The sequence below is a fragment of the Taeniopygia guttata genome, chromosome 5 (assembly GCF_048771995.1).
Source record: "Taeniopygia guttata chromosome 5, bTaeGut7.mat, whole genome shotgun sequence".
NCBI lineage: Eukaryota > Metazoa > Chordata > Aves > Passeriformes > Estrildidae > Taeniopygia > Taeniopygia guttata.
The window spans coordinates 23,505,238-23,517,797 of record NC_133030.1 but is presented as its reverse complement, the minus strand read 5'-3'; the positions used below and the strand labels follow the sequence as shown (position 1 = coordinate 23,517,797).

General features: G+C 37.7%; 1 protein-coding gene across 17 annotated transcripts in view; it reads left to right on the top strand.

Moving 5' to 3' along the window:
- LRRC4C (leucine rich repeat containing 4C) overlaps positions 1-12,560 on the top strand; it is a 481,162-nt gene that overhangs the window by 241,398 nt on the left and 227,204 nt on the right. For 2 of the 17 annotated variants that reach the window (XR_012056313.1, XR_012056314.1), the window contains one exon: positions 4,520-11,431. The exons of the other annotated variants lie outside the window; for them this stretch is intronic. The gene's annotated coding sequence lies outside the window, so the exon portion shown is untranslated. Of the gene's footprint in view, positions 1-4,519; positions 11,432-12,560 lie in introns of those variants that run through there. 17 annotated transcript variants of the gene reach the window in all.

The following is a 12,560-nucleotide window of genomic DNA, read 5'->3' as shown; positions in this document are numbered from 1 at the left end:
GGGTTTGAAGGAACTTTTAGAGGTCATCTGGTCCAACCTTGCTGTAATGAGCAGGAATATCTAGCCTAGATCATGTTGGTCAGAACCCTGTCCAACCTGACCTTGAACAATTCCAGGAATGAGAAATTTTATGCCTGTTCAGGGTCAGGAATACAGAAATTTTGTCTAAACTAGAACTTTTAATTGTGGTCAGCACCAGGTAATTTTTTTAGGTGTCAGTTGCATTTATCTTATCAACATAAAAGCTGTATATTGGAAGAATATGGACTTCAGAATTTGCAGATCAACTAAGTTATCTGCAGATTAAGTGTTTTGCATTTTATGACAGGAATTTCTGTATCCAAGACTTTCAGCTACAGAAACCGAGTACGAAAGAACTTTGGAAACAAATCCAAACTGTTCCGCTTAACTGTTTGGATTTTTTGCCATGACAAAATAAAAGATGGTGCTGCAGGCATATGTGTGATGACACAGAAAGAGCTGCAAAATTGGGAAATGCTTTTGGGTTTGGTTTGTTAGTTGAGCTTTAAAGGAAAAATATTCATGCATCACTATGTCATAAAATATATTTACAAGAAGCATAATTTACTATTATAAAGATTGAGAGGAGTCTCAACTGTAGTTACCATGAGATTGTAGACTTCATTATAGGTCAAGGAGGAAGCAGGAAAACAAGATTGCAACCATGGACTTCAGGAGAGCTTACTTTAGCTTCTTCAGGGATCTTCTTGAAAGAATCACATGGGAACAGGTCATGCAGTGTGGGAATCCAGGGCTTCCCTCTGGCTGCCCTGGCAGGTCTGGGACCCTGGCAGGGGGTCAGGAACCCCCCTGGACAGAGCCCCGAGAGACACTGTCTGTGATCTCTGTCCATGGAGAGGAGTTTTCAATCTTACAGGATGAATTACAAGCTTTGAGTGTTTGATAAGAGTAATAATTAAGTGTGACATGGGTGCAAAAGTAAAATTTTAGATTTCTAGATTAGGGGTTCAGAGGGGACAAGATGGAGGAATTGGGTGTGTCTTGTCCCTTTCCTCCTTCTTCATGCCCTCCATGTTTCACTGTAGTGTTGGCATTTTTCTATTGGTTTAGGCTGGGGACACATTGTTCAACGTAGATGATAGATATTGGCACATTATTGTAAATATAGCACACGTAGTTTCTGGTATATAATGTTTGTACCATCCCACTGAGGGGCAGAGCCCCACACGCTGCCCTGCAGGACAGACCTGCGGCAGGGCAGCAGAACATGTTAGAGATAAACAGAATAAACAACCTTGAAAACAGCACAGATGAATTATGGCTTCTTCTTTGGCAACGGGGCAGAAAGACAGAGACTTTCTACAATCTCGGAATCACCAATACCCGCAGATTCCGACAATGCAGGGGAAAGGGGTCCAAGAGAGTTGGTTGATATTCAAGGATCACTTCCTCCAGGCTTAAGAGCAATGCATCCTAATAAGCAAGAATTTGGGCAAAGGAGGGAAAAGACCTCCATAGGTGAATAAATAACTTTTGTCATTCCTCAGGTAGGAGGAGGAAATACACAGGAGTTTGAAACATGGTGGGGCCACTAGGATGAATATAGGAAGGTTTTTAGAGAAAGTAGAAATGGGATAAGCCCAAGGTCCATCTGGAATAAATCAGGCCAAGTGTGTCAAGGACAGCAAGATGGGATGCTTTAAAAACACCAATAACAAAAGGAAAACTAAGGATTATGTGGACCCATTACTAAATGGTGGGGGGCCTGGTGACAAAGGATGCAGAGGAGGCGCAATTACTGAAAGCCTTCTTTGCATTGGTCTTCATTGACAAGATCAACCCCTGGGAATCTGACCTAGAAGGGTAAAGGAATATTAGAAGACATTCTCTTGGTCAAAGAGGATTGGGTTAGGGGACACCTAGGAAAAAATTTGTCATTCACAAGTCCATAGGCCCCAAGGGAATGCCTCCATTAGTCCTGAGAGAATGGTGGACACTATAATGAGGATACTTATGGTCATCTTTGAAAAATCATGGTGATCAAGAGATGTGTTTGAGGACTGCAAGAAAGCAAAAGTTGCCCAAATTTTCAAAAATGGCAAGAAGGAGGACCCAAGGAACCACTGGCCAGTCAGCCTCAGCTCAGTCCCTGGATCAAGCAGTGACCAGCTCATTCTGGAGGCCATCTCTAACCACAGGGATTACAAGATGATTGTTGGGAGTAGTCAGTATGGATTAATTAAAAGTGAATCATGCTTGACCAATCTGAATTCCTTCTACAATGAAACAGCTACCTGGATGAATGAGGGGAGAGCAGTGGATATTGTTAGTCTTAGCTTCAGCCGAGCTGTTGACAGAGTCTTTCACAACATTCTTGTAGGCAAACTGAGGAAGTGTGGACTGGATGAGTGGACAGTGAGGTGGATTGAGAACTGGCTGAGTGGAAGATCCCAGAAAGATGTAATCAACAGCACAGGGTATGGTGGGACCCCTGTCATTGGTGCTGTCCACCAGAGTTCCATACTGGGCCCACTGTTGTTTAAATAAGTCATCACTGACTTGGAGGAAGGGGCAGAGTTCCCTGCTGACTCAAAGCCAGGAGGAGTGGCCCATACCCCAGAGTGCTGTGCAATCCTTCAGAAGGGCCTCAACAGGCTGGAGAGATGGGCAGGAAGAGCCATCTGAAATTCAACCACGGCAGGTGCAGGTTCTGCTCCTGGGGAGGAATTACCCCCTGCACCAGCACAGGCTGGGGGCTGAGCTCTTGGAAAGCAGCTCTGTGGAGAAGGAACTGGGTGTTCTGGTGGAAAACAAGCTGTCCATGGCCAGCAGTGGCCAAGAAGGCCAATGGGATCCTGGGTTGCATTTGGAGCAGGATTGCCAGCAGGTCACAGGAGGTGATCCTGCCCCTGTACTCAGCCCTGGTGAGGCATATCTGGAGTTCTGTGTCCAGTTCTGGGCTCCTCAGGACTAGAGAGACTTGGAGCCCCTAAACTAAGTTCAGTGAAGGGCAACAAAAGTGAATTTAGGAACTGGAGCATCTCTCTTACAAGCAAAGGTCAAGGGAGCTGCACCTGTTCAGTCTCAAGAACAAACTGAGAGGGGACCTCATCAATGTCTCTCAGTATCTGAAGGGAGGGTGTCAGGAGGATGGGGGCCAGCGTTCTCGGTGACGCCAAGCAATATGACAAGAGACAGTGGGCAGAAAGTGATGCACAGGAAGTCCCAAGTGAACATAAGGAAGAGCTTCTTTACTGTGCAGGTGACCAAGCACTGGAACAGATTGCCCAGAGAGGCTGTGGAGTCCCCCTCAATGAAGATATTCTAGAACCGTCTGGACACAATCCTGTGCTATGTCCTCTAGGATGACCCTGATGGAGCGTGGAGGTTGGACCAGATGACCTACTGTGGTCACTCCCACACATTTTATGATTCTGTGATTATATTAATATTATTCTAGTATTATTAATGCTAGTGAATGGTCATAACCCATTTAAAGTGTCCATATCTTTATCTCAAACTATGTTAAGATTATTTCTCAGATTAAGGTTTAGTATATTGGCTTCGGTCTCACTGGGAGCTATGATCCTGATCCAATGAGGCCTGTAAGGATGTATTTAATTTAGTACAAATGTATTTAAGTTAATATGAATAACTTCCTTATATTAGTTTTTAATTGAAATTTAGGTATATGTGTGAGGCCTTCACTGGATTTAGATAAAAATATGTATTGTTTTGCTTGGCTGGTGTACGAGGGCAAAGGTGTTGAACAAATATCAGAGTTATTGCTATCTGGTAGGGTTATGTGTAAATATAATTCATTATGATATTTGTCTCAGTTTTTTGTCATAGTTTTTATATTTGGGGCTTGCAGTTCTGGAATTCCTCAGCCACTTTTATTTGTATTGTTTTGAATAGTTTTTTGTTACCAAGGGGGAAAGTAGCTTATTTCCTTGCAATTTACTTAAGTTAGATGGGAGGTTGTTTGGCTTTTTTAATGAAGTATGAATAAAAGCATTCATGCACTTTAGCCCCCTGCCCACACACACACACTTTAGTAGAAGTAGTAATTGTTCAGGACCACTTTGGCTTAACCAGAGGATGTGACAAAACTACCATGGTAAGGTGAGACATGGCTAAAAGCAAATCTGCCAAAAATATAATTAAGGTAAATGGAAACCTATATTAGTGAAACTCATTAAGAAGCTGATGCAGGAAGAAAACATGGTTTGAGAATAATTATTTGAAAGCAAAATCATCAAGGCTTATTCAGTGAAGTAAAAAACAGTTGTGCATTCAATGACAGTTTGAAATTAAAAGAAAATAAAAGATTGCAAATCAATAACAATAAAAGGTGCACTAAGCTAATGGATCCCTTGTTTCAAATTGAAAGTGACAGTTCTGAATTCTAGAGTAAATCTTTAGTGATGGCCCTTTTCATTACCACACAGCAGCCCTTGCCATTTTAGCTTCCATAGCTGTACTCACTCGGCTATGTGCTGCTTTGATCTATGACTCTATTTGCCATGCCTTTCAGGGATAGGGAAGTGGGAACTCATTACTGAAAAACACCCGAGTGATTTGGAAGATAGATTTTCATGTCACCAGCTGATCCCTGAGGCTCAACATCCATCCTTTGAACAGAAAGTTAAGTAAAACCTGAGAAGATGTTTTCCATGTTGCTCTTTTGAAAGGGACCTTGCTGACTAACTGATTTAATGGGCATATCTGTTTACAGGCACTTCTGTGTTTTCCAGTACAGGAAATGCTTTTCCTTGCAGAGAAGAAATAGCTTGGTGGTTTTTTTTGGTTCTGTCTCTTGAGTTTAGCTGTGTGCTATTCCTATTATACTCTGCACTGCTAATGCTTGGCATGTAGGAGTTGAAATAATCAGAACTGATTGGAATAATCAGGTTGCAATAGCTCAATATTATACCAGAGGAAAAGATTCTGTAGGCAGAGGTGCTTTAGTCTCCCCCGTTTCCCTAATTTCCTTTATGCTACAATGATCATTTTCTTTAGGGCATTTGTGATGGTTTTTCCTCTTAAGTACTTCTAAAATATTTAATTTAGAAAAGAAAAATCTGATATATCCTATGTTTACTGGTATAATAAAGTATGTGCTTCAAGACAGCAGCTGGGTTGTATGAATAATTAGTTTTGTTTCTCAGGATAAATAAAGAATGACTCAACCAAAAATTACACAAGGCTTCCATTTTAACTTTATTCAAAATATTCCTATTTTTTTAATGTTTTTAACAAGAATGTCCATCATTTTTGTAGTGAACACGTGAAGAAAATATGGTTGTGAGAAGAAAAAAACAAGTTTGTATTAGTAAAACATTAGAAGCCTTTGAAATAAATATTTCTATGAACTTTTTTTCAAAGTGGCTATAAAATAATAATAACTTGTTCCATTCTACAAACAGAATAAATCTTCTGCTTAATATGTGGTAGACAGCTACTCTGATGTCATGTAAAATACTGGAGGATGTTAAGTTGGATAATCTGATGATTGGTGGAAATAGTGGGGGTCACTTTGATATTGTCTAAATAGTTTACATTCAGATAATTGGAATTGTTTGGGAATTTAATTATTTCTAAATGTATGCCTAATTCCTTTATCCTTGGATTTGGGGTCTAGTCCTCTGCAGTTTGGAGTTTTAGATTATTCATGCCTCCATTCCCCAGGGGAAAAAAAAAAAAAGGTTAAAATGAGCCAAGGCTGAGAGAGTTGGGACTGTTAAGTCTGGAGAACACAAACTTCAGGAGGGGAATGTATTAATGCCTATTAATACCTTAAAGGAGACTGTAAAGAAGACAGAGACATGCTCTTTTCAGTATTGTCCATTTGCTCTTTTCAGTATTGTCCATTAAGAGGACCAGAAGCAAGGGGCACAAACTGGAACACAGGAAGTTCCCTAAGAAGATGGGATAGGTTGAAGTACTGGAAAATGATGTAGTGAAGTCTCCCTCTTTGGAGGTTTCCAGGAGCCAGCTGGAGACTGTCCATCTTATGTGTTAAGATGTTAATATAGCTTTGTCATTGTTTGGTGATCAGTTGAACTTCCACCAATTAAAGCAGAAGTATTGCTATTGATTTCAAAGTAGGTGCTTAGTTAGGAGTTTTATTTTTTTTATTACTCTTGTGCACATAGATTTAAGAAGAATTAAAACTGGGAACTTCAATTTGAAAGTTGTATTTCTGGTTTAGCTGATGGCTTGCCCTGTGATCCGAGGCAAGCTGTTTTAATTATTTGTGCCTTCATTTTCCAATTTGTAGAACCCAAACAATAAAATGTATCCACCTTGCAGGGATGTTGTTTCAATTAGTGCTTGTGAAGTGCTCTGAGGTCCAGACATTAAAGACAGCATAGCAATAGGAACTATTGTGATTTTTTTATATCATTATAATGCATGTTAGCTCTGTGAAATTAATCTTTGGCTATCAATAGACATATAACTCACTCCTGGCTACCTCTTTTGTGCATTATAATTTCCTCTATATACTGAAGATATATGTCACATTGGCATATAATTGTACTGAGTTTTATATCTCTATGCACTGTATTTCATGAGATAATAGATATTTTTAAAGCTGGTGAAATAATTCTTACTTATTGACTGTAGTGGTTTTACTTGGGTGATGTTCTATTTTTAACTGTTTTTAAAATGTATTGTAATTAATAATGCATTGTTTTTAAGTGGGACTAAAATAAAACGTTGTGTCATGTGGCATTATAGCACTTTATTGAAGTGTACCTGTATGAAAATCATAACGTGCACTTGCTTTGGTAACTGAATTATTGCATATCAAACTTAGAAGCGGTACAATGTGTCACCTTGAAGAATGAAACTTATTTACTGCACACAATGTTTAATATATTACTTTATTGTATCTGAATTAAAGCAAGGTTTGTTGCATGACATTTGCTTGCAGGCCTGAATCCCCGAAGTATTAATCAAACATATTGCATAATGCCAAAACAGTTTGGAAGAAAAAATGCAAAGTAGTATTAACAATAGGTGATATGGTGTCAACTAATTGATGTTCTTGCCTTATTTTTCAGAGATCATTTTTAGTGGTTAGTAGCTTGGTGAATGATGGTGAAGGGCCTGGAGGGGAAAACATATGAGGAAGTTGAGATCACTTGATCTGTTCACCCTGGAGAAAAGGAGACTGAGAGGAGACCTCCTTGTGGCCTGAACTTTCCTCACAAAGCAAATCAGAGGGCCAGACTCTCATCTGTGCTCTCTGATCAGATAAACTGTGTCAAGGGAGGTTAGGTTGGATATTAGGAAAAGATTTTTCACCTAGAGGGTGTTTGGGCACTGAACAGGCTCCCCAGGAAGTGGCCACAGCACCAAGCCTGAAGAGTTCCAGAAGTGTTTAGACAATGCTCTCAGGCACATGGTGTGACTCTTGGGGTTTCTTGTGCAGGGCCAGGAGTTGGATTGGTGATCCTTTTGGATCCCTTTTTACTTAGTTTATTCTGTGGATCTCTCCACCATGTGCAAATAATTTTCTATCAATATTATCAACTAATAGTAATTATTTTAATTAATTAATATTAATTTGTCATTAATAGTTTAAAATTGTTTCATGCAAATTATATTATTTTTGTACACTGTTATTTAGATAGTATAAATAATAAGCAGATATGAAAGAACACATTTGATTGTGAAATCTAATATATTTTTTAATTGTTTTGTGGTATGTAGTTATCATATGGTGTATAATGGTCAGCCAAAGTTATTACTAGATCATAAAGACAAGTGGATAATGGTCTAGGGATTGCTGCAGAAACTAACAGGACTTCAGTTAAAGTGTTGCTGCTTTGAACTGTATTTTTGACCAGTCTCTGTCCTCTCATCCCTTGGGCTTTTCACTGATTTTTCAGTGAATCCCAGAAGCAGTTTAATGTAGTTTGTGTGGTTTTGAATTAAAATATTCTATATCCTTCCATGCAGCAGTTTGCAGTGACAGCGGAGGAGCATTATCTACGTGTTACTTCTGTTGTTAGGTGGAAAGCTGTAGCAAGGAGGTTGTTAAGGTGGAAAACAGAAAGTCACACAGTCATAGAGGCCTTTGGCAATTGTTTGATCAAAGCCAGATTTTAAATTAAAAAGTAGGTTCATACTTAAGTACTGTGACACGTTTATGTAATGGTATCTGTGAGTACAGGAACCTAAAAACCATTAGCACTGTGAAGATTGATTTCTGAGGTGAATATTTGCAGACTGAAGTGACTTTTTCTGATCTAGATTAATTATTATCCTATTTCATTTCTAAGGGTATGTTTTTTCATCAAAATCCATGTCATTTTACAAGTATGATATAATGGTAATAGTGAGTAATAGGAGATTAATTAAGCATTGTTTCTGCCACAAACAAATATTGTACCATATGTTTTTCATTAATGCTTGTTTTTTCTTTTGCATTAGTTTTACACATTGAAATAAAAGCACTAAACAAAAAGAGTCTCTAATGGCATTAATGTTGCCAATTTTATTTTGAATGGATGTTTGCAACAATTTAACCTCAAGCAGAGAAGCTGTTGCCCCACTCAGCCTAACTTAATTGATGTCACAGCTGAACAGAAGTGATTCATCCACAGCAACTCTAATGTTTTCATAAAGTTAGGTACATAATGAGATAAAGAGTACATTAATGTCACGCAGAGTATTTAATCTGGAAGTTAAAGTGTCTACTAACAAAATAAGAGTTTTAATAACTGATAATTTTGATGTTGAATGTGCTTCTTTCCTACTTGCACAAACATTGAAACATTTCAATGGTCTGTACTTATATTTTGCAAGACAGACTTCAGAAGACAGTTCTTAGTCTCCCTGTAAAACAAACAGCATGCTCTGAAGAAGAGGAAAGCTTGATTAAGGTCTTTCAGAATATTTAAACTTGACAGAAATATTGTTCTCAGTGGAAGCTTTGCCTTGGATTGAAATGGAATTGGAGTTCAATCTCTTAAATCTAAATACTTTGCACTTTATCCAAACAGGGAAACTGAAGTGAGCTGTAAAAAAAATATTTTTTAAGTCAGACGTTGAATCTGTGATTTGACATTTTCTTCAAGCATGGAAAACAACTCTTTAGCTACCACATTTCTCCATTGGCTTTTTTGGTAATGCTTTAAAATCCTTCTCTAACCATCAATTTGTGTTACTTGTTCCTTTCCATCTTTCTCTCTTTCTTTTTTTTCCTTCCTCTTGCCAATCGTATGTCAAACTGGTGACTATCATGTCAAGTGCAATGTATGAATAGTTCAGCACACTTTATGTCCTGCAGTCTTTTATCAGTGTTTGCTTCCAAATGAGTATTTTTAATTGGGACATCAATAGGAATATTATTCATTGCTGAGTTTTATGTATCATGTAGTGTCTTGCTTTTTATTTTTCCTTTTACCTTTAATTTCCTTTAATTAAATTAAAAAAGAAGACGAAAAAAAGAGGATTTTTTTGCAAGTTATTACATATGCATATTGGTTGTAAAGTGAATTTTATGAAAGAAAACTTGTCAAGATTAGCAGGTTTCTGAAACTACTTTGCAGTGAGTTGCTTTGATAAAACAGTACTAATGAAAGTCACAAAGTCCCTTTCCTTCACTAGTAATGAAATTATGCATTTTAGTTACATATTGTTCATTAGAAAAAAATCACTTTTCTGCTACTAAAACTTTTTTAAATGCATTTTTGATGCCTTTTTTTTTTTGATGCATAATGTTTTGTTATGTCTTCCCAGGGTTATTTTTTGTTGAGATATTATTAAGCAAGAATAGCAGTGCAATTTTCATAAGAGACAATAACCCTTGTGCAGAGTTGGACTACCAGCTTTCCGAAGTTGTAAGACACGGAACTCATGTTCAAGTGGGGCTGTATTTCAGCTCTACTTAAAAAGCCTGGAAAAGTCATTCCATTCAAACTGAAAAAGAAATTTGAGAAGTATGAAGGGCAGAAAGGAGAACATAAGTGGAAGTGATGATGCAATGTATGCAAACCTATTTCATAGAAAGAACGGGGGAGGGTCCAAGTGGAAAATGAAGCTTGTACAATCTTTACATCTGGTAATGTTAGTGAATTACCACCTGATGGTATAAACAGATGAGTCAGAAACAGGATGATGAAACAGATTTCAAAATAATGAGTAAAATTTTTAGTATAGCTAACTGCTGTTTTATCCTGCTGTTGGCACAGTAATTTTTACAGAGAGCTGGTGATTATTAAAATGGTAATCAAAATTATGAATCATATATGCTTAATGAGACATTTGATGTGAGATGCAAGTTTGCATTGAAATGAAGCTCCACACTGCAGAGTGAAGGGAGTAGCCCACCATCACAACTTTTCTGAGAGGATGAATTAATGAAAGAAATGACACAATTCTGACCGTATGTGATATGGATTGGCTTATTGCAATTGAATTCACTGTTACATTGGAAGAAATACAAGAAAAGTTGTATGGACTCTCGTTGTCTTAAAGTGTTTATGTGGTCTGCAGAAAGTACAGCAACTCTCAAGTTAAAAGAATTAAATTAAAATTAATCCTAATTAAATTTTCATGTTGTTGAGAAAGCATCACATTGCTTTTGCTCACAAAAACATGGTAATGTTGTTATGCAAAAAAATGCATTTACTCACATTAATGAATAATTTTCCAGTCTTTTTAGCAGAATAGTTGACCCTGAAAAGTGCCAAACTGCCAAAAGGTCAAAATTATTTTATTGAATTTTCATAATAAAAATTCATGTCAAGAGTAAGATTTTTTTTGATGGTGAAATGTCACTTCTATACAGTATGTACCTCTCAATCACTTGAGGAAAAAAAAAACCCAAATAAATCCCTATGGAGCATAGAATTTTTTATAGAGCATTTTTGTCCTGTTTTACATGAGAGAGGCAAGTAAGAGGCTACCTCTTCCTTTGACTGATGCAATATTTTGTTTTTCCCATTGAAGAGAGGCTGTCCATTAGAGTACAGTCTGGACTCTTATATATAGCTATAGTAACATAATTAGTGTTCTTAGAGCAGAATTAGAGGGAATTGATCCTGGCAGAAAGGAAGTAGATTTGTAGCTTCCAAATTATTAATAACAAATTATTTATATAGTCTGAATAAAAGAAACACTGATTTCATTAAAAATTTCTGTAGGTAATTTTCAAATCATTCTGAAGTGTATTGGTCTGTGAAGGTACTAAGTGGTTTATAATACATATTTTACGTGGGATTTATGTGACATGACATCATATAATCAGGGATGCTGTAGATTTTTGTGTTGTGATATTTAATAAAACCTGAAGACTCCAGCACAAGAAACATGCATTCCTTAAATAGCAGATTCATCTAGTAGTGAGTAGTTGTGGTCAATGGTCATTAACATCAGGCAACGGCAATTCATTTGTGCTTGTTTGTTTTCTCTTGGTTGGGGTTTTTTTGGGTTTTTTGGGGTTTTTTTTGGTTTGTTTTTTTTTTTTTTTCTTTGTTGTTGCTGTTTGGGCTTTTTTGCTTGTTTGGGTTGTGGTTCAGTTCCAGCTGGCAACTAAGCCTTGCACAACGGGATGTGGGAGAGATTTAGAAGAGTAAAAGAGAATAAACTTGTAGGTTGAAATAAAGACAATTTGAGAGGTAAAACAGAAGTTCTCTTACAAGCAAAGCAAAACAAGGAATTAATTCACTGTTCCTGTGGGCAGGTGTTCAGCCATACCCATGAAAGTCAGGGCCCCATCACATGCAATGGTTACTGGGGAAGATAAACACGATCACTCATCCCCCATACTACCTTCCTATTTCCCCAGGTTTATATGCTGAACATGACACCAAATGATCTGGAATATCCCCGTGGCCAGTTGGAGTCAGCTGTCCCAGCTGTGTCCCCTCCCCAGCTTCTTACGCTATCCAAGCCTCCTTGCTGGGGAGAAGCAGAAAAGGCCTTGAAACTGTGCAAGTGCCACTCAGCAATAACAAAAACATCTCTGTATTACCAACCCTCTGCTCAGCTCAAATCCAGAACACAGCCCCACACCAACCACTGGAAGAAAATTAACTCTGCCCCAGCCAAAATCAGCACAGTTTTCTTTTTCTGTGTATTTGCCTTAAATGATGACCAAGAGCTACACAGATGATTTGTGTGTATTTCTGTCATTTGTAGAATTGGTCAAACTCCTGTGAAGGTTCCTATGCCTTATTAATTTAGGTTACAATTTGAGGCTGGGGAAAGAAACAAAAGGACATCTTTTATACTTAGCTAGAATCTCTTTAAAATACTACTAGACATTTTCATATATTTTGATTGAAACTTTAAATGAGTGTTCAAATTCCGGAATCGCTGTGTAGTTCTTATCTCTGTTCTATGTATTGTGGAAATACAAATGTTTATCACTTGGAGTTATCCAATCATGCTTTGTTAATGTTCACTACTCCCTTCCAGCCCCCATCCCACTATTCTGCCCACAGAACTATTTTCACAACTTGGTTCACAATAGTGTGGATTATTTCAGGAGAGGAAACTTAGTACATCAGACTTTACTCTCCAGTACTGATATTTGCTATGTAAAGTTCAGAGAATCA